We start from the raw sequence: 26,986 nt of genomic DNA on the forward strand, positions 1-26,986 counted from the left end.
AATCCTTCAGTTTGCTTTTGGCAAGTGTTAAAAATAGAAGACAGAATGGAGGAAAGTTGCTTCAGAGATAATAGGAACTGCAGATGCTGGAGAATCTGAGATACAAGGTGTAGAGCTGGATAAAAACAGCAGGCCAAGCAGCATCAGAGGAGCAGGAAGGCTGACGTTTCACGGCTGTCTGTTTAGGGAATGCTGTGAGTCTCCTTGTGTGACCTTCAGTACTGTATGGGTGCAATCAATCACAGTCAGCACTTTGAGCAAGCAGCTATTCCATAAAACTCCAGAAAGCTGTGCCATTGTGATATTAAATTAATAAAGTTGTTTATGCAACAAAGCAATTTACTCTGCAACCATCTCCAGTATTGTACAGCCAAACAGAATATGCATGATTTTAAAACCAGTCATAAATGTATGAAACAGAAACTCCTTGCAATAAAATTATTCATATTATAACAATGACTATATTTAGACGTGTGTCTAAACAATAGACCTTTAGTGAATATTGAATCAAAGCAGAATGGTCCATCAGCAAAAATGATTGAAGGCAATCCCTTGACCCCAGGAACTTTACCACCTTTCACAGCCTCAGGATCCCAGAACACAAGACAACACTGATATCCACAGCTCTCACTAGCTATCACCAGTTTAAACCAAATCAAACTTTCAGGCTGCCAGTTTACAGGAGGAGAAACATTCCATACCCAGCCTTTGGAATGAAAATCTTAGAAACTGAATCCAATTGACAGAAATTTTATTACTGTCAGCTGCAGACTATCATGGCTAAGTCAAAAGATTGCAGTTTCATGTTACACCCCAGAGTCTTAAGCATAGAACTTAGAACAGTACAGGCCCTTCGGCCCACAAAGTTGTGCTGGCCTATTATCCTACTGTAAGATCAAACTCATCTGCATACCCTTCATTTTACTATCATCTATGTGCCTATCCAAGACTCGCTTAAATGTCCCTAATATATCTGACTCTATTACCACCCCTAGCAGTGCATTCCACTTTCTGTGTAAAGAACACACCTCTGACCATTTCCCCAATACCTTCCTCCAATCACCTTAAAATTATGCCCCCTCATGATAGCCGTTTTTGCCCTGGCAAAAAGTCTTTGTCTATCCACTCTATCTATGCCTCATCATCTTGTACACCTCTATCAAGTCACCTCTCATCCTTCTTTTATCCAAAGAGAAAAGCCGAGCTCACTCAACCTTTCTTCATAAGACCTGCCCTCCAGTCCAGGCAGCATCCTGGTAAATCTCCTCTGCACCCTCTCTAAAGCTTCCACATCCTTCCTATAATGAGGGGACCGGAACTGAACACAATATTCCAAGTGCGGTCTAATCTAATGGTTTTTTAGAGCTGCAGCATAACCTCATGGCTCTTAAACTCAATGTCCCTGCCACTGAATGCTAACACACCATATGCCTTCTTAACAACCCAATCAACTTAGATGGCAACTTTGAGGGACTCTATGGACACGGATCTCAAGATCCCTTTGTTCCTCCACACTGTCAAGAATCCTGCCATTAGCCCTGTATTCTGCATTCAAATTTGACCTTTCAAAATGAATCACTTCACACTTTTCTGGGTTGAATTCCATCTGCCACTTCTTTGCCCATCTCTGCATCCTGTCATTGTCCCGTTGAAACCTACAACAGCCCTCCACACTATCCACAACTCCACCAACCTTTGTGTCATCGGCAAACTTACTAACCCGTCCTTCCATTTCCTCGTCCAAAATCACAAAGAGCAGAGGTCCCAGAACAGATCCCTGCAAAACACCACTGGTTATCAAGCTTCAGGCTGAATACTTTCTATCTACTATTACCCCCTGTCTTCAATTGGACAGCTGATTCTGCACCTAGACAGCCAAATTTCCCTGAATCCCATGCCTCCTTACTTTGCAGAAGCATGAAATTCCTTGCTAAAATCCATATACACCACATCTATTTCTCTACCTTCATCGGTGTGATTTGTCATATCCTCAAAGAATTCGATAAGGCTTGTGATGCATGACCTGCCCCTCACAAAGTCATGCTGACAATCTCGAATCAAACTTTCCAAATAATCATAAATACTATCTCTCAGAATTCTGTCCAATATTTTGCCCATCACAGAAGACTGATTGGTCTGTAATTCCCGGGGTTATCCCTATTCCCTTTCTTGAACAAGGGAAAAACATCTGCTCCCTCCAATCACCTGGTACTAATCCAGTGGACAGTCAGGATGAAAAGATCATCACCAAAGAGGCAATCTCTTCCCTCAAACTTCCTGTAGTAACCTTGGGTATATCCTGTCAGGTCCAAGGGAATATCCATCCTCATGTTTTTCAAAATTAAGAATGGTGTTCCTGAAGCTTCAGTGCAGTACTGAGACACTGCAGAACTGTTAAAGAAACTATTAATTTTATTCCAAGGTACTGTCTGCCCTCTCAGGTGAATGTAGAACATCTCTGGAGATGAGAAGAGCAGGGAATATATCCCTGATATCCTGGCCAGTGTGGATCCTACAATCAATCACAAAAAAAGATAATCTGGTCAATATTACATTAATGTTTTTGGGAGGTTGCCACGTGAAAAAACGCTGCCATTGACGCTAAATGACAAAAAGTCATTAAACTTCACTAAACGCTTAATTTTCTGGAAGATGCTTTTGGTCATCCTGAGTTTTTTAAACTATTGCACAGGACATAGCTCGGCAATTCTCAGGCAGATGCCAGTGCTGTCTCTATGACAGTTCTAGAGTTTGACTCATCAGTACTACAGCTGAGAAACAAGCCTTGCTGTGGTCTGTGACATTTATTGATATTATGCGGAGTGAATCAAATTGAACGAAAACTGAAATAAAAGCAATGACTGTAAACGCTGCATATCTGAAATGAAAATGCTGGGGAAACTTAGCAGGTCTGGCAGCATCTGGAGAAAGAAAGAGATTTCAGGTTTCAAGACGAATATGATGTCTTCTGACCCAGTTCTAAAGTGTCATATCGAACTCAAAATGTTCATTCTGTTTCTTTCTCCTTTGAAGCTGGCAGAAATGCTGAGTTTGTCCAGCATTTTCTGCTTTTTATTTGTTTTATGACTGACGTGGATTTGTCAAAAAGAGACTGAGAAGGCCTACATGTGACTCCAGACCCTCAGCAATTTGACTGACTCTCAACTCTCCCCTAAAATGACCAAGCAAACAAGTCAGTGCAAGGGCAGCTAGGGACAAGCAATAAATTCTGGCTGACAAGTGAATTAAAAAGAATCCATTCACCATTTCTAGTTGAAGATGCTTCAATGCCATCTCTTTTCCTTATGTGCAGAGCTCCTCTATCACTGAGCCGACAGTTCACTGACTGAAAGTTCAATGATGACCAAACACACCAGTCCTTTGTTATCACTTTTCGCTCAAATCTGTAAGCATTCTACACTGGTAATAGTACTATGGTCATCATTAGACTTTTATTTCCAGATTATTCCTGAATTGTATTATAATTGAATTGGATTTGAACCCAGGTCCCCACAACATTACCTGGGACTCTGGGTGAATTGTCTCTTAATAATATCATTAGGCCATCACCTACATTCACTTGGTTATCAATCAATTTTATTGTCCATGTAATATACAGAAAGGATACAATTCAACGTATCAGGTACAGTGTGAAGCAATTACACTGAGTGCTGTTCCTGTGGAGCAATGGGACTAGACAGCGATAAAAAGTGTACCCTTCCAATCTTGGTCATAACAGTAACAGCCTGTGGAAATACTTTGTTAACAAAGAAATGGTTAGAGAAAGACAATTTGAATTAGCTTGTGGTCAAACTAACCCATCACTTTCCCTCTCCCAAACAGGTCCTGTTTAAAATGTTCACAATCAAAGGCAATAGCCAAATTCTTTCTCCATCAGTGTACAGTGTTGTCCAGTCTGTGTTAACTGGATACAAACCCAACGGGTTGCCCTCACTGCATGGGGATTACTCCAAGTCCTGTGTCACTGACATCACACTGCAGGGTGGTTCCATTGTCGACATCATAATCCCTCAACACTGGTGATGTCATCACTAGGTGTTTGATGGGAGTGAAAGCTGCTTCTTGTTCTGTGTCCCAGTCCCACTGAACACACTGCAGTGTGAGCTTATTGCAAACATTACAACTGAGGTGATCCTCTGCATGAACCTCCTTTTGGTGATGTTTGGTGATTTGCTCAAAGGTTAAAATAACCTTGAAATTGTTGGACAGATGGTGGGAGAGATTTCAGGCAGAACTTGCTGAGACAGACAGTGCTTTGGAATGACAGCTCCCCTAAGTGAGCACTGGTGGGTAAACAACACAAACAACTCTCAGTGCAACACAAGCAGCTAATGCAGTTTGAAAGTCTGTGTGGAGACGTTGATGTGTGGAGACGTTGATGTGTGGAGACGTTGACGTGTGGAGACGTTGACGTGTGGAGACGTTGACGTGTGGAGACGTTGACGTGTGGAGACGTTGACGTGTGGAGACGTTGACGTGTGGAGACGTTGACGTGTGGAGACGTTGACGTGTGGAGACGTTGACGTGTGGAGACGTTGATGTGTGGAGACGTTGATGTGTGGTGAGAGATAAGAAGATGTGAAACAATCCTAGCACACATCACACCGGATTCCTTGTCTGAATCGTATACATTTCAATATGGTTGAAGATATCATGAAAGCTTGATTACAAACCTCACACTTCATGTATTCTTCCCCTGCGTGGATCCTCTGATGGTGCAGGAAGTTTCACGACCACAAGAATAATTTCCTGTACATTTCACATGTGAATGAAACCTCCCTGTATGAATATGTTGGTGACTCTGAAGAACTGATGCATTCCATCATGATTTGATACACGCATTACATGTGAAGGTGCTCTCCTGTGTGAATATGTTGATGCTTCAGCAAGCCTGATGACTCTTAGAATGATTTGTCACACAAATTGCAACTGAATAGTTTCTCATCTGTGTGAATCCACTGATGAAAAACGAGTCTTGAAGAAGTGGGGAATGATTTGTCATATATCTCACACTTAGACAACTTCTCTCCTGTGTGGACACATTGGTGTATGTGGAGAAATCCTGACTGTGTGAATGAATTGTCACACATCTCACATCTGAAGGATTTCTCTCCCGTGTGAATACTCTGGTGTATACGTAGGTATCCTGAGTGTGAGAATGATTTTTCACATATCTCACATCGGAATGGTTTCTTCCCAGTCTGAATTTTCTGATGGATCAGGAGTCCTGATGATGTGGTAAATGATTTGTCACATACCTCACACTTAAACAATTTCTCTCCTGTGAGAATACGTTGGTGTATGTGCAGATATTCCGACTGAGAAAATGATGTCACACATTTTACACCTGAAGGCTTTCTCCCCATTGTGTACAGAGGTTTGATGATGACGAGAATGATTTGTCACACACTTCACATTGGAATGGTTTCTCCCCTCTGTGGATTCTCTGATGGATCAGGAGTCCTGATGAATTTGGGAATGATTTTTTTCACACATCACATTTAAACAGTTTCTCTAAAATGTAGATGCTTTTGTGACTGCAGAGGGCTTCTGCTTGTGAGAATATTGCATTATACACCCTGCACTCAAACAATTTCTGTCCTGTGTGAATATGTTGGTGTAAGTGGAGGTTTCCTGTGAGAATGATTTGTCACACACCTCACAATGGAAGGGTTTTTCCCCTGTGTGGACACGCTGTTGTGTGTGGAGGTATCCTGACTGTGAGAATGATTTGTTGCACACCTTACATCGGAATGGTTTTTCCTCTGTGTGGACACGTTGGTGTCTGAGGAGTTTTGATGACTGGGAGAATGATTTACCACACTGCCTGCACATGAACGGCTTCTCCCCTGTGTGAATGCATTGGTGAATAAGGGGGTTTGAGAATGATGACGATAATTTGTTGCACACATCACATGCGAACGCTTTTCCCCCCATATGAATGCATAAAGTTAATCATCAGATGAGATAGTTTTTGGAAATCCTGGTAAATGTCCTAGGTGTGAATGTTTTCTCCCCAGAATGAATGTGCCAGTGCCAAACCTTCAGAAAGGTTGGTTCTGATGGAACCACAGCACTGACCAGTTTAAGATGTCATGATAAGTTTAGGCTCTCCTAACCTGACTAATTTCTAGTTGATGATTTTGTTGAACTTTTGATGTGCTGACCAATGCTGTGAAGGGGCTGGACGTTTTCCTACAGTTGTGCAGTTGTTCCTTGCGTGATATCTGCAGTATCTGCTTTCTCTGTATTCTCTGGTGTCATACAGTGAAATCTTTCTGTAAAAGAGGAAATGGAAACATGATTTCCAAAAAAAACCCTCCCTCTCATCTGTAAATTGGCTGAATTCTCAGGTATTTCTTCTTCACACATTTACAGGATTGGCTGTCGCTGACTCAATGAGCATTTGTTGACCATTCCGAATTTCCTTCAGAATGTGATGCTGACCCATTTGAAATATCACACTCCCTTGGGGTGGGGTCGGTTTTCAGGGTACGGAGGGCGCGACTAGTTATGCAGAAATTACATTCAGAATGCACCCAGGAAGGATTTTGGCCCCAGAAACAATGCACAGTTCCCAGGATGATAACCAGTTTTCAACACACAAAAATCAATGTTAGCAAATCAGTAAGAATCCTTACACACTCTGCACCTCCCAGACAGTTACATACTCAGGAATAAGCCATCAACAAAACCCAGCCTGGAAATCAGAAGGGAAATACTTCCAATAAACACACTCAATATCCAACACACAGCTCCAGTCAAACAGTTCAGCACAAAGCACCGAGTAAACAGCTCTCTCAGCTGGATCTTCTCACACAGCATAAGGGACATTTCCACCCCTGACTGCCCACAGGATAGTCAGACTGCCTGAAGATTGGTGTGGATATTATGGGATACAATTTGTATAAAAGCTGCTCCTTCACTTACCATCTCCTCACTTGGTTTTCAGTCCCTATACGAAGTGAACCAGCTCTGGAAGAGGAAGAGGAGAGAATGGGCAGAGTGGGTGGGCTCTCTGATTGACGTCTGTCACAGTCAATCCCAATATTTCTGCAGCAACATGAGTTTCCGGAAGCTTGTGAAACTGACCGGTGAAATGGAGCTGACTTTGAGCAGCGGGCTAGGTGAAGGTTCAGACTTGTCATTGTCCCAACTGAATAAACCCTCACTTATTGCAGCTGCACTCTACATTATTGTGTGGGAACAGCATTGTTTATCCTTTTTATCTTTCAAACTGACAACATTAATGTGGAATGTGTATCATCGGACCTGTTTGACAGCAGATCAGGAGAGCAATATTGGACTTGAATCATTAACTGTTTTCCTGTCCACTACTGCTGCCAGGCTGGTATGTTTCTCCTGTAATTCCTGTTTTTATTTCATATCTGCAGCAAACCTTGCTTTCATTTATCTCTATGGAGCCGAGTTTGGGATTTCCTCACACAGCCCCAGTCCCCGACCCCCTCCAAACACAGGCGCGCACGCACCGAAATGGAAATATCTTCTCATTTAGACCCAAATTTTCGATGTTGTCTTTCGTGACTTTGAAGATTTCTGTTTTGTCGCACTCGGTTTCACTTTTCTCTGAAATGAAAAGAAGTGTTGGCCTGTTCAGTCTTTCCCGACGGTTACAATCCCAAATGCTCAATCACATCCTTAACAATAACGTTGGAATCTTCGCCATTTTCTTGATGTTCTTTTCTCACCTGAGAAATGTGCTCAGTGCTCCGAGTGTTCTGTAACCAAATTCAACATCTGGTTTTCATTTTTTTTCTCAAAGGATAGACGTCGTTTGTAATGTGTAATTATTTTTTGTTTGTTTAAAAGTCAATTCATTTGACTCACTGCTTTTTCTGTTTGATGAACCTGTAATTCTTCCCTTGTTCAACTTATTCGTTGGTTTTCTCTAGCCTACACAATTAAAATGATTGTAGAGACTCCGATCTGGAGAATGAGGAATCTGAGTGACACTTGGATTTGGAGACGCGTGTGTACTTTTCGGGGGGAACCTACACGTGGGGAGTAACAGTGACTTGGATTTATTCAATGGCAACCAACTCTGAGAAAATCACAATGAAATGAGAGATGTCGCAGATGACAGGATGTCAGATTTACAGAATTTCTCTTCCAATCTCTCCTCTTTTGAGTTGAATCACAAAGAAACACTCATCACCACGGGACAAAACAGAAGATTAGTTGTAATGATGAGCAGTTGGCTGCATGAGGGATAGAAATGATTGAGGACTGTGTCATGACACAGTATATCTTAGGTCTCTATGATTTCACCTCAGCCATGTTCCTTCCAGGAGCCACCCATACCAGGGGAGCATCTTGCCAGTATCACAGGGGAAAGAGAGTATGGTTTCCCATTGGTTAGTGCTAGTTTATGTTAACCCATTCATTTTCTTAGAATAGAAACTATACAGGGAGGAAGCAGGTCATTCAGCCTATCCAGTCCAACCAATGAAGACCATTCCACCCCAAGCAACCCCTAACCCAACGGCAGCCTTCATTTCCCATGGCTAATCCACCTTGCCTGCACATCCCGAGAAGCCATGGGTAATTTAACATGGCCAATCCCACTTACCTACACGTCTTTGGACTGTGAGAGGAAACTGGAAGCACCAGGGAAGAATGTGCAAACTCCAGACAGATAGTCACTCAAGGGTGGGATTGAACCCAGGTCCCTGGTGCGGTGAGGAAGAAGTACGAACCACTGAGCCACCATGTTACCCTGGGTGCAACAGGCGAAGGAATCTCACTGCAGTACAGGTTAAGTATGCCTCAGTCTTTCTAAGGGGTTTGTATAGTTAGTTCATCTTCAGGTTAGTACAGGAAGAAGAGGTCACTGAGAACTGAGGCCAGTAACAAAAATGATTAGTTCATTGCACTCGATACAGGATGAGCTCTCAATTAGAACTGAACCAGTTTCCCAACTCGGAAAGAAGAAAAAAATACAGAGCCTTTGCTGTAGAGTTAAATAAACATTTAAAAGATAACACATGACCGCGAGTGACCAGGAGCAGTGGGTGAGAAACAAATTGGATTTCTGCTTTTGTATTGTGAAATTAATTCAGGTTGAAAAGACGGCATCCGAGACAGGAGCAGCCGCACAATTCCCTTTATAGTCAGTAACTGATTATAATCACTTACCAGATATTCCAACCACTGGTATAATCGGATAGTAAATCATGACAGCCTGTATAAGGGGCGGCGATACGTTAAATGGATAAGATATGAAAAGAACTCACATCGTGACTGAGAAGTGCTGGTATTGCCAGAGACGGAACTGCAACGGACTCAGATACATGTGAAGAAAAAACTTATCCTTAATTGAATGACAGCTCTCCCGGGATCCGACAGCAGCAGTAGCAACATTGACATTACTTCGTCGTTTAGACAATCGGGCAACTCCCTTCATGAGGAGATAGCAAGATCTGCAGATGCTGGAGTCAGAGATAACATAGTGTGGAGCTGGATGAACACAGCAGGCAAGCAGTATCAGAGGAGCAGGAAAGTTGATGCTTCCGGTCGGGACCCTGCTTCAGAAACGGGCGGGGGAAGGAAACTCAGAAGTAAATAGAGAGGAAGGGTGGGGCTAGGGAAGGTAGGCGGGATGGTGATAGCTGAATGCAGATAGTGAGTGGGGGATTGGTCAGTGAGGTGGGACAGGCGGATCGGTGGGAGAGAAGATGGACAGCTTGTGTCCGGTCAAGGAATGGGAGATGATAGGGAAGGTTGGACGTGGGATGAGGCCGGGGATGGGGAGATATTAAAACTGGTGAAATCCATGTTTAGGCCATTGGGCTGTATGCTCACGAGGCGGATTATGAGGTCCTGCTCCTTCAGTTTGCAGGTGACCCTGGAGGAGGCCCAGGATGGACATGTCACCCAGGGAGTGGGAGGGTGAGTTAAAATGGTTTACGACCGGAAGGTGTTGTTGTTTATCGGGTACAAAGTGCAGATGCTCTATAAAACAGTTTCAAAGTCTCTGCTTGGTCTCCTCGATTAGAGGAGGCCACATCGGGAAGCGAATACAGTAGACCAAGTAGACTGATGCGCAGGTGAAACCCTGTCTCATGTAGAAGGCTTGTTTTGTTCCTTGAATGGAGGTGAGGAGGGAAGGGGAGATGTAGCTTGCAGAAAAAGGTGCCGGGTTGGGGGGGTTAATGGGGTCAATGGAGTGAATGAGGGAGTTGTGGAAAGAATGGTCCCGACAAAAGGCAGATAGGAATGGTGGGGAAATGTCTGTTTGGTTGTAGAGTCAGATTGTAGGTGGCGGAAAAGGTGGAGAATGATACATTGGATGTAGAGGTTGGTGGGGTGGTATGTGAGAACGAGTGGATTCTGTCTTTATTTTTGTGGGGGGAGGGATGTGAGGGCAAAGTGCAGGAAAGAGATGCAGTTGAGGCCATTTTTGATTGCCGAAGGCATTGTCACTTTCCTTGAAATAGAAGGACATCTGGGATATGTGGGAATTGAATGCCGCAACTTGGTAGCTGATGGGACAGAGGAATTGGGAGTAGGGGATCGCATTCTTGCAGGAGGGTGGGCGAGAGGAGTTGATGTCTTGGTAGCTGTGGAAGTTGGTGGGCTTGAAGTAGATATCAGTTTCGAGGCAGTCTCCAGAGATGGAGACAGAGACTTCCAGGATGGAGAAGGAAGTATCGGAGATAGTTCAGGTGAATTTAAGATTGGGGTGAATGGCATTAGTAAAATTGATGAACTGTTCAAGTTCCTCCATGCAAGCACGAGGCAGCGCTGATACAGTCATGACTGTAGCAGAGGAAGAAGTAGGGGTGTCGTGGCAGGGTAGCAGCGGAAGAGTGACTGTTCCATGTGTCCTTTGAAAAGACAGGCAAAGTTTGGGGCCATGTGGGTGCCCATGGCCACCCCTTTAGTCTTTTGGAAGTGTGATGAGATAAAGGAGAAGTTGTTAAGGGTAAGGACTAGTTTGGTTAAGTGGATGGGGTTGTCGGTGGAGGGGGACTGGTTGGGCCTGCGGGAGAGAAAGAAGTGGAGAGCCTTTAGGCCAATTGCTTGGGGGATGCAAGTGTACAGGGACTGGATGTTCATAGTGAAGATGAGATGTTGGGGCCAAGGAAATTGGAAGTCTTGGAGGAGGTGGAGGGCATGGGTGGTGTCCCGGACAAAGGTGAGGAATTTTTCACTCGTCTTTTTGTGTCTCAATCATTAAATCCAGTTGGAGGGTGGAAGTGTTTTCAATGCCACAGTCCAAATGTCAGAATGACATTTGGTTAATTGTCAGCAAACAACGTATTGAAAACGCTATTCCAATATTGTCATGATTAAATATTAAACTGAGCAGCTTCAACTTTCCTTGTTCTGAGACACGTTTCACTATTTCTGACCAAGCTACAGCATTCCACAAATCTTCCAAGATCTTTCAATGATTTACATCACTCTTAGAGTTGCAGTTTCATCAGTTTTAACATGAGACTTCAGGCATGTTCCTCTAATACGGGGTTGTTGGTCATAGCCAATTTCAATCTTTTCCATATTTCCTGAAATGAAATGCTTCAAAATAAACATCATGCTGAAATATAAAATCACAGACATTGGTTTTAAACATTTTCATTTTTAGTAGAATTTACATTGGAATTTGAAATACAGCTTTAAAGAAAGGGAATTTTAAAACAAACATTTAAAACAAATTATGTGCAAACCATCGGGCAATGAGGCAGTTTATTAGCTTTGCAGAGAACCAGCGCCAACTCAATGGACCAAATGGCCTAGTTTTGCTCTGTAAAATTTATCATTGTAAGCAGTGTAAGCAATCAGAATGGGACTTATTTTGTTTTGTTAATAACATGAAAATTTCAAAGGACTTTAGGGAAGGAAACTACCCATCCTTACTCAGTCTGGCCCACATGTGATTCCAGGCCCACAGCAACATGGGCCTTAACTGCCTCTCGGCAATTAGGGGTGGGCAATAAATCTGCCCGGCAGCAATGTGCTCATCCCGTGCATGAATAAAGGAAAAAGAAAATCTCAGCCAGTCGATCAAAACAGTCAGAATTTCCCTTTGTAGTATAAGAGCTGGTTTTGCCATTGATTTTATATTCTTGTGCAACGGTCGAAGACCAAAAACATTTTCAAAATCTGTCTTCTTTTAACAACACACACTACTATCAGCTAGAAATTTAATGATTGCAGGAACATCATCACATTGCATTCACATGTCCTTCATTGCACGCTCAGATGAACCACCGATTTCAGCAGCAGCATAAATCTGTTAATTCAAGCTTGCATCTCTTTGTGTCTACAAGTTTGTTTCAATTCAATGCATAACTATTTGATCTTTTGACTCATGTCATCTCTCAAGCCCTGCCACTGAACCAAGAAGAAGGAATCAGATGCATTCTCAAATACTACTGATGTTATAACTGGAGTAAGAGTGGGGCTGAGATGGAGTCTGTTGAGTTCATGCTGGACTCAGCATTCATTGCTGAAAATTCCTCAGTTCTTTTTGAGTTATAGTGATTAAATTGTTACTTTGACAGGATATTTCATCCCATTCTTCCGTTCATTTCTGAAATTGTCTTGAGTCATTGCATAAATACATGCCTTATTCTGAACCTGACCCTTGATTTCAGTCTCCACTGTTGGGGGAACACTCTGTGTCAACAGATAATTTCCCAAAAATATGTACATTTCAATGGAATCACAGTAATTTTCTGAGCTCCAGCAAGTATAAATATTGTCTCTCAGTCCCTCCCCAGACAACATTCAATCTTGAGCTGAAAAGCAGCGAGTAATATTGACAGCAATCATCTTTAAGAAAATATAATCTAATTGTCATACATTGACTTTTAATGGTGCTACCATCACTGGACCTTCAAACTGTAACAGAGCCACTGTCATTTCTCAGACATGATTAGAGGTGACAAATAATATCTGCATAATACAAATCCAGTTCCTCCATCACTTTATGCTTAATAGTAGTTGTGTGTGCTATCTACACTGCAGAAACTTGCCAAGGTTCCTTGGATAGAGATAGCAAGAGCTGCAGATGCTGGAACCAGAGGTAACACAGTTTAGAGCTGGAGGAACACAACAGGTTAGACAGCATCAGAGAAGTAAGATAGTCGAAGTTTTAGGTTGGGACCTTCTTCAGAACTGGGGAACTTCCAGAACTGCCTGACCTGATGAGTTCCCCCGGCTTCACACTGTTGTGTCCAAGATTCTCTAGACAGTACCTTTCACACTCATACACAACTATTTCCATCTGGAAAGACAAAGACAGCAGATGCCTGATAACACCACCAAGTGCAAATTCCACTCTGAGCTACTCAAAATCACCAAACCTTCAATGTCACTTAAACAAGATCCCATGGATTGAACTAATGAGGAGAGAAGAGATAAAGGTCAATTACATTACATGTGTTGGCTTGGGAAAGTCCATGGTTTGGAGATGGAGCGAGACATTCCAGGTATTAGACGGTTAGATCAGGAAATTAGTATCTTCAGACTTCTGACCAGTGAGGGTAGAGGAGGGGAAGGTGTATCTTGTGCCCATCACGCTGGAGGTGGCACCTGAGGTGGAAAATGAGGATAAAAGGAAACGTATCATGGTTCCGTGAAAGAGAGTTATAGTTGAAACAAAACCCCAGGAGTACGTCAGACATGTCTGAGGACTTTGTGAACCACGTTGGTTCTGGGGTTCCATATGACGACAAAAACAAATCATTGTCCTGCCTTGGCGTCGGTAACCACGGGAAAACAGGGAGGATCAATCGATTGCAATATTATACTCCAACACAAGGTCATTGGATTAAATCATATTCTCTAAGTCAAACAAATGCAACATTCAGCGTTGAGATTTATGCTGGTGTGAAAAATGGGTGTTTAATGCAGAATATATCAGAAAGTGGGAACCTTTAGACATACGAATCAGGCAAATCTGTTGCTATTTAATCGTGTCAATAAGTGTTAATGTATGAGCTCGATGTCCTGTTCAAATAATCTAGTGAGGAAGCATTCGAGCCAACTTTTAGGGTCAGTGAGCACTCTAATTTCACTGTTGTTCGAATACAGGAACAGTAATGCCGATTTGAGTTAGTTATCTGTCTCACTGTGATAACGGTTTCTGCCCCCTCGTTCCATCCCTAAAGAGAGACCGGCGAGAGTGGCAGCTCAAGACAGTAGGATAACCATAGTTACATAACCATGTTGCCTCGGTCTGAAAAGCGTTTCAGATGGGAAATGGGAATCAAATGAGAATCATTCGCATTTCACACAGAACACCAGCTCTTTGATCAACCAGGTGCCCAATTCGCAATCCTTTACAGCCGACAGGTCACTGTTTATTGTCGGATTTCTGAATCATTCACTCGGCACACTGTCATCAATTTCCACCTCGATTGCCTTAGGCTTGCTGCTTCATCTATTGTTCTTCCAGATAAACCCACACCCAAGCTTTTTGCTTCAGAATTTCTGTTCAAAGGGCAGGCAATCGGAACGACCTTCATTTCTTGATAATATAATGGAGTACAATTCTGGCAAGATTCTCCGTAACAAGGTTCCAGGGATACTTTAGGAAAAATACAGGGTTGCGGAGTGACATTGGCAATGATTTCCAACAAGGAACGCTATGGCTGAATTACAGGAGGTAAGATGGCCATTGGAACTTGGTGAGAGGAAAAACCTGGGGCTCAGGCAGGAGCTTAACGATGCCGCTGCTCACTGCAGAAATCAATGCGGCAGCTGATGGGGAGACAGAGCATATCCTCGCAGACTGCAGAAGGAAAACAGTTGAAAAACAATGTAGGAAGACTGAATTTTTTCCTGCAGTTACTAATTATTTCCAGAATCATTTGATGAAGCAAGCTACTTGAAAGATTTGAAAACTAGTGGCATTTCATGGTAAATAGAGAATTCTTTCCCATCAATTGCTGTCGTTCCAACAACACTATTGGAGGCATTTATTCGATGCCGCCACAGGAATGGCAGTGAGATGCAGGGAACTTTTGCACACATTAATATTCATTATTTTCAAGGTTGTGAATTGTCTTTTTCAGCGGCTGCAGGTTAGTGCAGGAGTATCTAGTACATTTAGGGAAAGAATTCCGTGATTTTGATTCAGTAACAGTTAAGGAGGGGCTGTAGAGCTCCGTTAAGAGTTCGCTTTATGTACACACACATCTTCCCAAATAAACCCATTAATTTAACCTAACAACTGCCAACACTGAGGAATCAAACATCGTTCAGCGCCCAAATGGTGCTTAGAATCACGACTGTGCATCTACAAGAAGGGAATCACATGCACAGCAGAGAGGTGGTGACACAATAGAATAGGAGCACACTCGCAGAGAGATAGAATGATTTGAGGGAGGAAGGAAACGTAAGACAAAAATATGACTTCCAAAGCAATAATATCACGTGCTCCTTAACAGAGGATGTGCAGGATTGAGGGATTGAAGTCATGGCTGTGGAATGGGTATAGAAAGGGGGCATCGCATTTCTGAGGCATTGCCACAGATTTGCGAGCAGGTGGAACTTGCACAAGCAAGCCGAAATACAGCTTGAAAGGATCAGGACTGATATGCACGGAGAACGCTTTATGAGTTGTTTTGACAGAAAGTGTTTGTGTTTGCATATTGGGTGCGTAACTCTCAACTAACACGTCAGATGGATCGGATCCTGAGGGGTTCCTCAAAATCCCAGAATGTAAAACTCATAACAGGAAGTAGAAAAACGTCAAGAGAAGGTAGAGCGCAGACCAAGTGAGAGTGTGTGTCAACTGAGATTAGATTAGATTAGATTCCCTACAGTGTGGAAAAAGACCCTTCGGCCCTACAAGTCCACACCGCCCCTTGAAGCATCCCACCCAGACCCATCCCCCTATAACCCACACACCCCTGAATACTATGGGCAATTTAGCACGGCCGATCCACCTAGCCTGCACATCTTTGGACTGTGGGAGGAAACCGGAGCACCTGGAGGAAACCCACGCAGACACGGGGAGAATGTGCAAACTCCACACAGACTGGAGGCTGGAATCGAACCTGGGTCCCTGGTGCTGTGAGGCGGCGGTGCTAACCGCTGAGCCACCGTGCTGCCCTCAAGAATTAGAATGCGGAAGCTGGTCAAAAGGACGAAGTTCATAGCACTCTGCAAGAATTCACACATTAACAACAGGTAACCGGTTTTTAAAAAAATAGAATTAAAAATAATTGGGTTCAATATAACTGCCATACAGCAGCATGGCTGCAAGTAGGAACTAAACATACCCTCGGTCAGGGGAACAGAAAAATTATTGAGAAATAGTCTCCGGATTTTCAGATACATCCTTTGAAGTAATTTTAATGAAATATCTTAATATCTTCCTTCGAGATCACACAGCGGCAGAGGGCACTTGCGTTCAGCCCCAAGTTGATGTCTCTTTTGGGAATTTCCACCATCGCAAATGCAAGTTACGTATCCACTTCCAGTTATGGATCAATTTATAAAGTGGATCGGGGAATGTCCTTATAGATCAGAAAAAGCCATTGGAGCTATAAGAATATTGTTTTCATACTTGTACAGAGAACACAGTGCTGTATTCACCACTGCAAACTGACACTTCAGAAAGGTTACTGTTGGAAACATCACTGTTCATTTCCAGACATGCAGGGAAATCACTGCTGGAATCATAACTGCTCATTGACGCTGGTACATTGAAATCACGACTGGATACATCACTGGTCATTGATATTGGGAACTGATGGTCGGAAATATCACCGCTCGTTGACGCTGGTACGGAGAAAATACTGCTGGACACATCGTTGCCTGTTGAGAGATAGTAAGAACTGCCAGAGATAATAGTGTCGAGCCGGAGAAGCACGGCAGGTCGGACAGCATCGGGGAGAAGGAAAGCTGACGTTTCGGAAATGTCCCGAAACTGAAAGGTCACTGCCTCTTAAGTATAGTACAGACAACTCACTGTTGGAAACATGAAACTGATAAAGAGAAGTCAAATGCTGCAAATATAAACATAGAAACATTGAAACATAGAAAATAGGAGCAGGAGGAGGCCCCTCGGCTCTTCGAGCCTGGTCTGTCTTCTTCACCGTCATGGAATGATCGTCCAATTCAATAGCCTAATCCTGCTTTCTCAACATAAACTTTGAATCCACTCGCCCCAAGTGCTACATCCAGTCGCCTCTTGAATACGCTCAATGTTTTGGCATCAACTACTTCCTGTGGTAATGAATTCCACAGGCTCACCACTATTTGGATGAAAAAATATATCCTCATATCTGTCATAAATCGTCTACCCCAAATCCGCATACGGTGATCGCTGGTTCTGGGTACACCCAGCGTCGGGAACATCCTTCCTGCATCTACCCTGTCCAGTCCTGATAGAATTTTATAAGTGTATCAGGTCCTCCCCACCAAACCCCACCCCCTCGCCCCATTCGACTGAATTCGGGAGGAAACAATCCCAACCTGGCCAATCTTTCCTCATACTTCATGCTCATTGATAATTGTACAGTAAACTCATGGCTGGAAATATACCTGCTCATTGATTTTGGAACGGAGAACTCCCTCCAGGAAACCCATCTATTCATTGGCATGGAGTACGGAGACCACATGACAGGAGAAAGAACTGTTGTTTGACCCAGTACCACCAAATCAATGCTGGAAATATCATTGCTTACAACCTTAATTCACTGAATTCACTGTTGGCTATACCACTGCACACTGACACTTGTGCTGAGAATTCACGGCAAACATCACTACTCATCTGCCTAAGTACAGGGAAATCAGTGCTGGAAGCATAACTACTCATTGGCACTTATGCAAAGAAGTCAATGCCAAAAACAACAGGGCTAAATGACACTGGTACAATGAACTCACTGCTGGAAACACCGCAAACAAAAACAGAAGTTGCTGGAATAGTGCAGTAGGCCTGGCAGCATCTGTGAAGAAACATCAGAGTTACTGTTTCGGCACCAGTGACCCTGTCTCAGAACTGGTACAGAGAACTCAGTGCTGGAAACCTCACTGCTGGCCCAGTGAGCTCACTGCTTTAAACTTCGTGCTCCTTTACACAGGTGCAGAATACTCCCTGCTGGAACCATTAAAGTTCGATTCAATGCTAGAAATACAGCCGCTCTTTGACGTTGGTACATGGAAGCCATTGCTGGAAATATCACTGCTGTGAAACTACCACAGAGAACTCATGGCTGGGAATAACAATGGTCATTGGCGCTGGTGCACAGAACTCACTGTTGGAAACATCACTGCAATGAAACCAACACAGAGAACTCATTCCTCGATCCTCCACTGCATACTGCCACTGTTACAGAGACCTTTCTACTGGAAATAGCACTGCCTAATGATACTAGTACAGATGACTCACTGCTGGAAACATCACTGTTCACTGGCACTGGTCCAGTCGATGCACTGCTTTAAACTACATTGCTCATTGACTTTGGGAACTCACTGCTAGAACCGTTAATGTTTACTGATAATGATACATGGAATCCAGTGCTTGAAATACAACTGTTTGTCGACTTTGGTACATCGAACCCCTTCCTGAAAATGTCATTACACAGTGACAATTGTACAGATAACTCACCACTAGAAATAACACTACTCATTCAAACAGGGACATGGAAATCACTGCTGGAAACATCACTTGTCATTGATACAGAGAACCCACGACTGCACACATCACTGCTCATTGGCACTGGTACACAGAACTCACAACTGGAAACATCACTGCTAACTGACCCTGTTACAGAGATCTGTCTGCCGGAAACAACATTGTCCGTGATAATAAAATGTGAGGCTGGATGAACACAGCAGGCCCAGCAGCATCTCAGGAGCACAAAAGCTGACGTTTTGGGCCTAGACCCTTCATCAGAGAGGGGAATGGGGTGAGGGAACTGGAATAAATAGGGAGAGAGGGGGAGGCGGACCGAAGATGGAGAGAAAAGAAGATAGGCGGAGAGGAGAGTACAGGTGGGGAGGTAGGGAGGGGACAGGTCAGTCCAGGGAAGACAGACAGGTCAAGGAGGTGGGATGAGGTTAGTAGGTAGGAGATGGAGGTGCGGCTTGGAGTGGGAGGAAGGGATGGGTGGGAGGAAGAACAGGTTAGGGAGGCAGAGACAGGTTGGACTGGTTTTGGGATGCAGTGGGTGGAGGGGACGAACTGGACTGGCTTTGGGATGCAGTGGGGGAAGGGGAGATTTTGAAGCTGGTGAAGTCCACATTGATACCATTGGGCTGCAGGGTTCCCAAGCAGAATATGAGTTGCTGTTCCTGCAATCTTCGGGTGGCATCATTGTGGCACTGCAGGAGGCCAATGATGGACATGTCATCTAAAGAATGGGAGGGGGAGTGGAAATGGTTTGCGACTGGGAGGTGCAGTTGTTTATCGCAAACCGAGTGGAGGTGTTCTTGATACTTGTTTTTTAAATTATTCATTCATGGGATGATGGTATTGCTGGCTCAGTCAGCATTTGTTGCCCTTCTATAATTGCCCAGAGGAGCAGTTATGACTTAGCCACATTGGTGTGGTCTGGAGTCACATTTAGGCCAGACTAGGAAAAGATGGCAGTTTCCTTCCCTAAAGGGGATTAGCGAAGCAGATGGTACTGGATCTAATGCAAGTATGGAAGTCAATGCTATAAGTGCCACTGCTCATTGCCAGGAGTACCATGCATGAACTGCTGCAAGCATCGCTCCTCATTGGGACTAGATGCTGGAGACATCATTTCTCATTGACACTGGTTCAGAGAACCGACTGCTCGAAATTTCACTGGTCACTGAGACTGGTACAAGGATCTCACTGCTGGAAATACCATTGCACCTTGGCACGTGTGTAGAAAATTCACCGCTAGAAACAGGTACAGACAACTCACTACTGAAAACATAGTTGCTCATTCATACTGGTACATCATCACTGATCAATGACACTGATACTGAAAACTCATTTGTTGGAAACGCCATTGCTAATTGCCACTAGTACAGAAAACTCATGACTGGAAGTACCACTGCTGTTTACACATGTACTGAGAGCTCACTGCTGGAAGCATCACTGCTCATTTACATGTACTGAAAACTCACTGGTGGAAGGATCATTGCTCATTTACATGTACTGAAAACTCACTGGTGGAAGGATCATTGCTCATTTACACGTATTGAAAACTCACTGCTAGAAGGATCATTGCTCATTTACACATGTACTGAGAACTCACTGCTGGAAGCATCACTGCTCATTTACACATGCGCTGAGGAATCACTGCTGGAAATTATTCTTGCTTATCACCTTTGGTACAGGTAACTCAGCATGGCTCAATAATATTGATACAGTGAAGTCAATACTATGAGTACAACTGGTCATTATCACCACTACAGTGATGCAATGCTGGAACCATCACTATTCTTTGATACGGATGCTGAGAGCTCACTGCTGGAAAATTATTGTTCCTTGAGACAATACAGAGAATTCAGTGCTGGAAACATCATTGTTCATTGTTATAGGGAGAAATATCAATGAGGAGTCTTGAGTTCTGTATTTTATGTGTGTTCAGTGCTCTTCTACCATATGTGTGGGAGAGGCCAGAGACTGCTCCGAATCTGAATGTCACATAGAACCAAGTTGCCCTCTTAAACACAGCTCAAATTGGAGGTGAGGTCAGAGACATTCTGGGTTCCTCAGCTGAATGCAATATTTTTATACCTATCTGTTCAATAACTACATGCAGTATTGATGTCATTATTAGGTACATCCTCCTCATCTGCACATCCAATCCTGTAAATACGTAATCAATGGCTTTCAACCCGATGGATAGCGCAACGTCTTCCCATAATCTCATAGTATTAAACATTTGCCTCTGTCAACTTTCTTTGAGATCTTACAATGTATCTGACAGTTATATCACTTCCTATTTACCAGCTGAAACATGCAAATTGCCAATAAAACTAAATACTTGCTATCACTAAGAACTCTTCCAAATTCTATAAGCAAATTTATGGAATTGGTTAACATCATTACAGAATGTTAGGAAAGATGATACTTTCCCCCAATGTTGTAAAGTTTTTAAAATCAAATGTCAGGTGACTACAGTTCTGTGACACAATATGAATGGGGTGATGTGATTTGAATATTTCTGTGGATAGAATTGCACAAGTGATGGGATATTAATTAAAGGAAAAATATGAATGCTAAATGTGTAAGTTTTGTAGAGAAACAGCACCAAATCAAAGCAACAAATGATCTACTATGGTGTTGTGAGAATTTCGTCATCGGGTGGAAGCATTCAGAAGGGAGTTAGATTGGTTCCTTCAGATAGGACCAGACAGGAACGAAATCTTATCAAAATTTCAAAGGACTTCTTGAAGACAGGGAGATGATGATGAGGGGAGATCTTGTAGAAACATATACGATTACGAAGGGAATAGATAAGGTGGAGGCAGGGAGGCAGTTGAACCTGGGACTAGAGGGCACCACCTCAACATAAAGGAAAGCAGGTGTAGGACTGAGAGTTGTGAATCTGTGGAATTCCCTGCCCACCTCACTGAATATTTTTAAGGCAAGGCTAGATAAATTTTTGAACAGTAAGGGAATTAAGGGTTATGATGAGTGGATGGGTAAGTGGAGCTGAGTCACAAAAAGATCAGCCATGATCTTATTAAATGGTGGGGCAGGCTCAAGGGGCTGAATGGCCTACTCCTGCTCCTAGTTCTTATGACTGCTGTAGAGCAATGCAGCTGATAGCAGTATTTTTATGTGAGGAAATATAGGCTTGTCAAATGGGCGGGTGATGGTGGGCAGTGGAAAGGGATACTGAGAAACGTGCTTCCAATTCATGGAATGATTGTCTTTTATTAAGTCACTGAACGTGGGTGTCACTGGCTGATCTACCATCTATTACCCATGTGCAGTTGCCATGGAAAAGTAAGGTACCTTCTTGAAACGCTGTGGTCCTTGTGAAGTAGGTAGTCCCCACATGTTGTTAGCAAGGCAGTTCCAGGATTTTGTGTGAACAACACTGAGGGAACGCCAGTACCATTCACGTTAGTATGGCTGCATGGCTTGGAGGGGACATTGATGGTGTTACCATGCATTTGCTGTTCTTGTTCTTCCACATGTTGTATGCATGCGCGTGGAAGATGCTGTCTATGGAACCGTAGCGAATTTCTGCAGTGTGGATAGTACACACCACTGCTACTGAGCATTGGAGGTGGAGGGAGTGTATTTGTGTGTTACAAGTGTTTCTTGTTACATTGAATCCTGCCTGAGAAGTGACAGTGATGTTTAACAGTCCGAAGATCCAGTGATGGCAAAACTGAATGTCAATGGGCCAAGGTCATGCTGTGCCTTCTTGAAGATGATCACTCCAGTGTGACTTGCTGCTTTTCAGCCGAAGACTGAGGAACTGAGCAGACAACATTTATATTCCCTGGAGCTCAGAAACGTGATTTCATTGAAATGTACTCATTTTTTGGGGAATTACATGTAAATACCTAAAGTGTTTTCCCCAGCTGCATAGACTGCAAACAGGGTTCAAAGTCAGAGTAGTGCATGCATTTATGCAATAACTCAGACAGAATTTGAGGAGGAGCTGAAGAATGGAGTGCAATATATGATCACTTTAACATTTAAATCATTGAAACTTGAAAAGAATCAATGAATTCTCAGCAATTAATGTGCATTGGATCCCTTTTCCCATTCTGCTTCCCCTCTGTGTTCGGCATGAACCATCATATTCCATCTGTGCTCCAGTATAAATGTTGACAGTATCTGCGAATGTCTCTGAATCCCTCCATATCGATTCATGACTAGGGTTCGAAAGATAACATTTGTCAAAAGATTTAATTGCCACCTTTTGAATTAAAACAAGCTCTGGACCCAAAGAGACGCAGGAGGGCGTGCACAGATTTTGACTTATGATGAAATAGGTAGTTCATCTCAGCATGTGGTGAATGACATGCTAATACAATATGATGATGAATGGTCTAGGCCTGAAACGTCAGCTTTTGTGCTCCTGAGATGCTGCTTGGCCTGCTGTGTTCATCCAGCTTCACACTTTGTTATCTTGGATTCTCCAGCATCTGCAGTTCCCATTATCTATGATGATGTTCCTGTTGTCATTAAACTGTTAGTTGGTAGTGGAAAAGTTGTGTTGTTGAAATAGGAAAGATTTTGTGAATGTTTTCAGTCTTTGACCAGCCATGATATTACAAAAGCGTGCCAATTTGAAACAACACCCACACTCAGGGACAGGTGGACTAGTTGAAATTGGTGCAAGCATTGTCATGTAGAATTCAGACCCCAGTCCTGAATAAACTCTACAGTCAGGCCTTATTTATTGTATTGCAGACAGGGAGACTAAGACTGAATTAAATTCACCTGCTTTGTCGAAAACTTAAACAAACTATCTGTTAACTGTCAGTCAATATCAACATGACCATTTCAAATGACATCATCTCTCCTAATCAGAGTCCATTGTAAAACCAGCCGGCGTTCTGAGCTTATGTGTATAACTGTACATATCTCATCAATTTGTATTCTTTCATAAGCCAAAAGTCTCCTTTCTTTCTCAATATTCTCAATTTGGAGAAGAAGCTTTCAGTGTTTTGTCACTTTGATGTGGAAGATACCACAATATGAGCAACAAATGCAGTAATCTAGATTGAAGGAAGTACAAGTAATTCAGTGCTTCACTGAAAAGAAGTCTTTGGAGAGCAGAAGTGTTTCAGGGAGGTCTGTGGACTGTCAAAGGAGGCAAGGTCAATGTGCATGTTGACAAGGAAGCAATTCTACAATTCTGATAGGCCCACCCTGTGCCACTTTCTTTATTGGCAAAAGTAGAGGCAGAAATAACAATACTGCAAAGCAAAAGAATTATCAAACCAATTGACTTTCCACAACAGGCAGCACCAGTCATACTGATTGTGAAGCCCAACATGTTGGCTCGCTTTTGTCGGGATTTTAAACAAATGGTAAACCCTTTTCTCACAGCTGGATAAACAATCAGTCTCATACATCAAAACTTTACATGCAAAGTTAGTCAAAGGGGCTGTCTTTCATGATATGAGCCATGCATACTCGCAAGTGTGGTATGGTGAGAGTTCCCAGAAGTACGCTGCAGGTAATAACCATAGGGGTTTGCACCAATACACAAAACAACCATCTGGAATATCATCTGCATGTGCAATCTTTCAGGGGATGATGGAGAACTTTTTAAAAGGTCTACTCAAGGTTGTCATTTCTACAGATGATGCGCTAATAACAGGGAAGACCAATAAGGAGCATTTGGAGAACTTGGATGAAGAACTTAAATCCTTCTCCCAGGTGGGTATTCACCTTAGAATCAATAGGCACCCCAAGTGACTTACTTGGGCTACAAAATCAACAAGATCAGGTTATATCTGTTGGAAGATAAAGTGAGAGCAATCAAAGTCTCCCACACCTGTAGCATAATTTAGGTCTTTCTTTGGGCTGGTGAAATATTATGGAAAGTTCTTACACAACCTGGTTTCCATCCTGGCATGTTTGCATTAACTCTTGATCAAAGTGTCAGTCTTGGAAATGGTTGAGTAGCCAAGCCCTAGCTTTCAGGGAAGTGAAGACACTGTTAGCATCCTCCGAGATGTTGCCACACTATGATCACAAGCAAAATCTAGTATTGTAATGTGATGCCCCTCTGTATGACATCAGGATAGTATTAGCTCATTGGTGTCCAAATGGAGGGGAATGCCCAATTATGTTTGCATCCAGAACTTTGCCTTTTGCAGAGGTAGAGTATGACATATAATGGTCATATCTGGAGTCAGAACGTTTCACCAATACCTCAACAGGTGCAATTTTGTAATAAAAATGGATCATAAACCCTTGCTAGATGTATGTAAAGAGAACAAGGCAGTGCTATCCATAGCTTCAAGCCGAATTCTGTGGTGGGCTTTAAGTTTAAATGTGTGTAATTACAACTTGGATCACCATCCGTGAGGCCAAGTAGCAAATGTAGATATGATGAGCCACCTCCCGCTGACAGTTACGCCAATGGAAGAGTCCATAATAGTTTTAAATTTTCTCGCACAGTTCCAGTCACAGCTGAAAACATCAGACTTGCAATGCTGAAAGATCTGGTCCTGGCAAAACTGAAACAGCTGGTAATGATGGGGGAAGAAACAAGACATTCACAACCAGAACTGAACCTTTCTTGAACCAGAGAGATGAGATCATATTTGAGGACAGTATATTATTATGGAAAGTAAAAAAAAAATGTTCCAGGCAAAGTTCACTGCCAAATACTGACTGAACCACTCCAGGGTCATCCCTTGGTTTCCAAAATGAAGATGTTGGCAAGAAGTTATGTCTCCTGACCAGGATTGGATTGATATATAGCCCTTTTGTGGGGCAGTGCCCAGTGTGCCGGTAGGAGAAAAAGTACCACCAGCAGCTACCCCACAATCATGGGAATGGATGAGTAAACCCTGGGCTCAAATTGAATATGCAGGTCCTTTCATGGACTCAATGTTCTTGGTCATTGTGGATGCCCACTCAAAATGTTTTGATGTACAGAGAGTTCATTCATCAAATATAAAGATGACAATAGAACTTCAAGCATCTTTTGATACACACAGACTCCCAGAAATAATGGTCATAGATAAGGGGACATCGTTTAACAGAAGGGAATTTGAGTATTTCTTAAAGGTGAATGGCATTCAACATATAAGGACAGCTCCATACCATCTATCATGCAATAGTCTGGCAGAAACAACATTCCAAACTTTGAGGGCAGGCTCAAAAAAACAGCCAAGTGCTTCAAACTATCCTGGTTCCTGTTTGATTAAAGGACTATCCCTTATGCAACTACATGAACACTCCAGCAGTGTTGCCAATGCGGAGAAGACTCTGTATCAGTTTAAACCTGATCTTCCCTGTCATGGGGAGGGTTGCTGCATCTGGGAATCAGGAACGCTAACGCCGGAAATGGCACTCTGTTAAGCCAATGAGACAGTTTCCTTCAGTGGACAAAGTTTGGTGCAGGAACAGTAGAAATGACCCCCGTTTGATGTGAGGTCAGGTCATGTTGGTGCAATGGTTCTAATCAAGAACGTGGACAATATGAAAGCTGTAAGCTTGCAAACAGTGCAGGAGACAAATGGTGCAGCTCCTTGCCAGTCTTTCTGACTGCTCCAGAACCCGTGGGTTCCCCCTCTCCTTCAAGTGTGGAAGATATCTCAGAATCTGAGATAGACACAGTGGATGTTTTGCTGCCTGAAGAAGAGAATGAATTCCTTCCGTGATGCTAACGGTGCAAGAGATGCGTGTGTTACACACTGCCCATATCAGAGACAGAGTTTCAGGAACCTGGCTCAATGCGAAAATGGCCCAGGAGGAACTACAAAACAAAAAACATGCATGTGTCCTTGGACTGAGGTGGAGGGATGTGGTGACTGCAATGTGGTCAGCTAGGTAGACCTTCTAGAATATGAGATCCCTGATTGGGACTGTTAATCTAGACCGTTCAAGGAACCCTGACTGACAGATAAGAACGGGAGTACCCCCCACACATACTGTCCATTCAGAGAGCTGGCTCCGAGGGAGCTAATCTGTGTTGAGGATGCATGTAAATAAGGGATATCTTGGTGACAGGATACCAGTCTCTATGGAGTTATTTCACTCACCATGAAGAAGTTCTACTTCTTGCTCTGACAGGCTTTCGATGTTACTGTGAATATTTTCCATAACTTGCATCCACAGCAACATCAAATTGATCAGTGACTGCTTCTGGCTGACATTCACCACTGCACTCACCCTTCCCCCAAATGTGGTTTCGAGTAGAAGCCTCATCCTTCAGTTTTGGATCCACCCAGGATCACAAGTGTCTCTGTGATGTAACATGCTCCTCTCTCAGCTGCTTTTGAGTAAACCTGAGTACCACGCTCATGCTGTGTATCATCATATGCATTCTCGACCTCTGTCTGCATCAGCACT

At 43.1% G+C, this 26,986-nt stretch overlaps 1 long non-coding RNA gene across 1 annotated transcript; it reads right to left on the minus strand.

The window, feature by feature from the left end:
- Window positions 1-318: 318 nt before the first annotated feature.
- Window positions 319-7,003, minus strand: LOC132206260 (uncharacterized). Its single transcript, XR_009442942.1, has 2 exons — window positions 6,952-7,003; window positions 319-2,512 (listed from the first exon to the last, which is right to left on the minus strand). It is a non-coding gene; the product is annotated as an uncharacterized LOC132206260 (long non-coding RNA).
- Between the last annotated feature and the right edge of the window lie 19,983 nt (window positions 7,004-26,986).

Source organism: Stegostoma tigrinum, chromosome 34 (assembly GCF_030684315.1).
Source record: "Stegostoma tigrinum isolate sSteTig4 chromosome 34, sSteTig4.hap1, whole genome shotgun sequence".
NCBI lineage: Eukaryota > Metazoa > Chordata > Chondrichthyes > Orectolobiformes > Stegostomatidae > Stegostoma > Stegostoma tigrinum.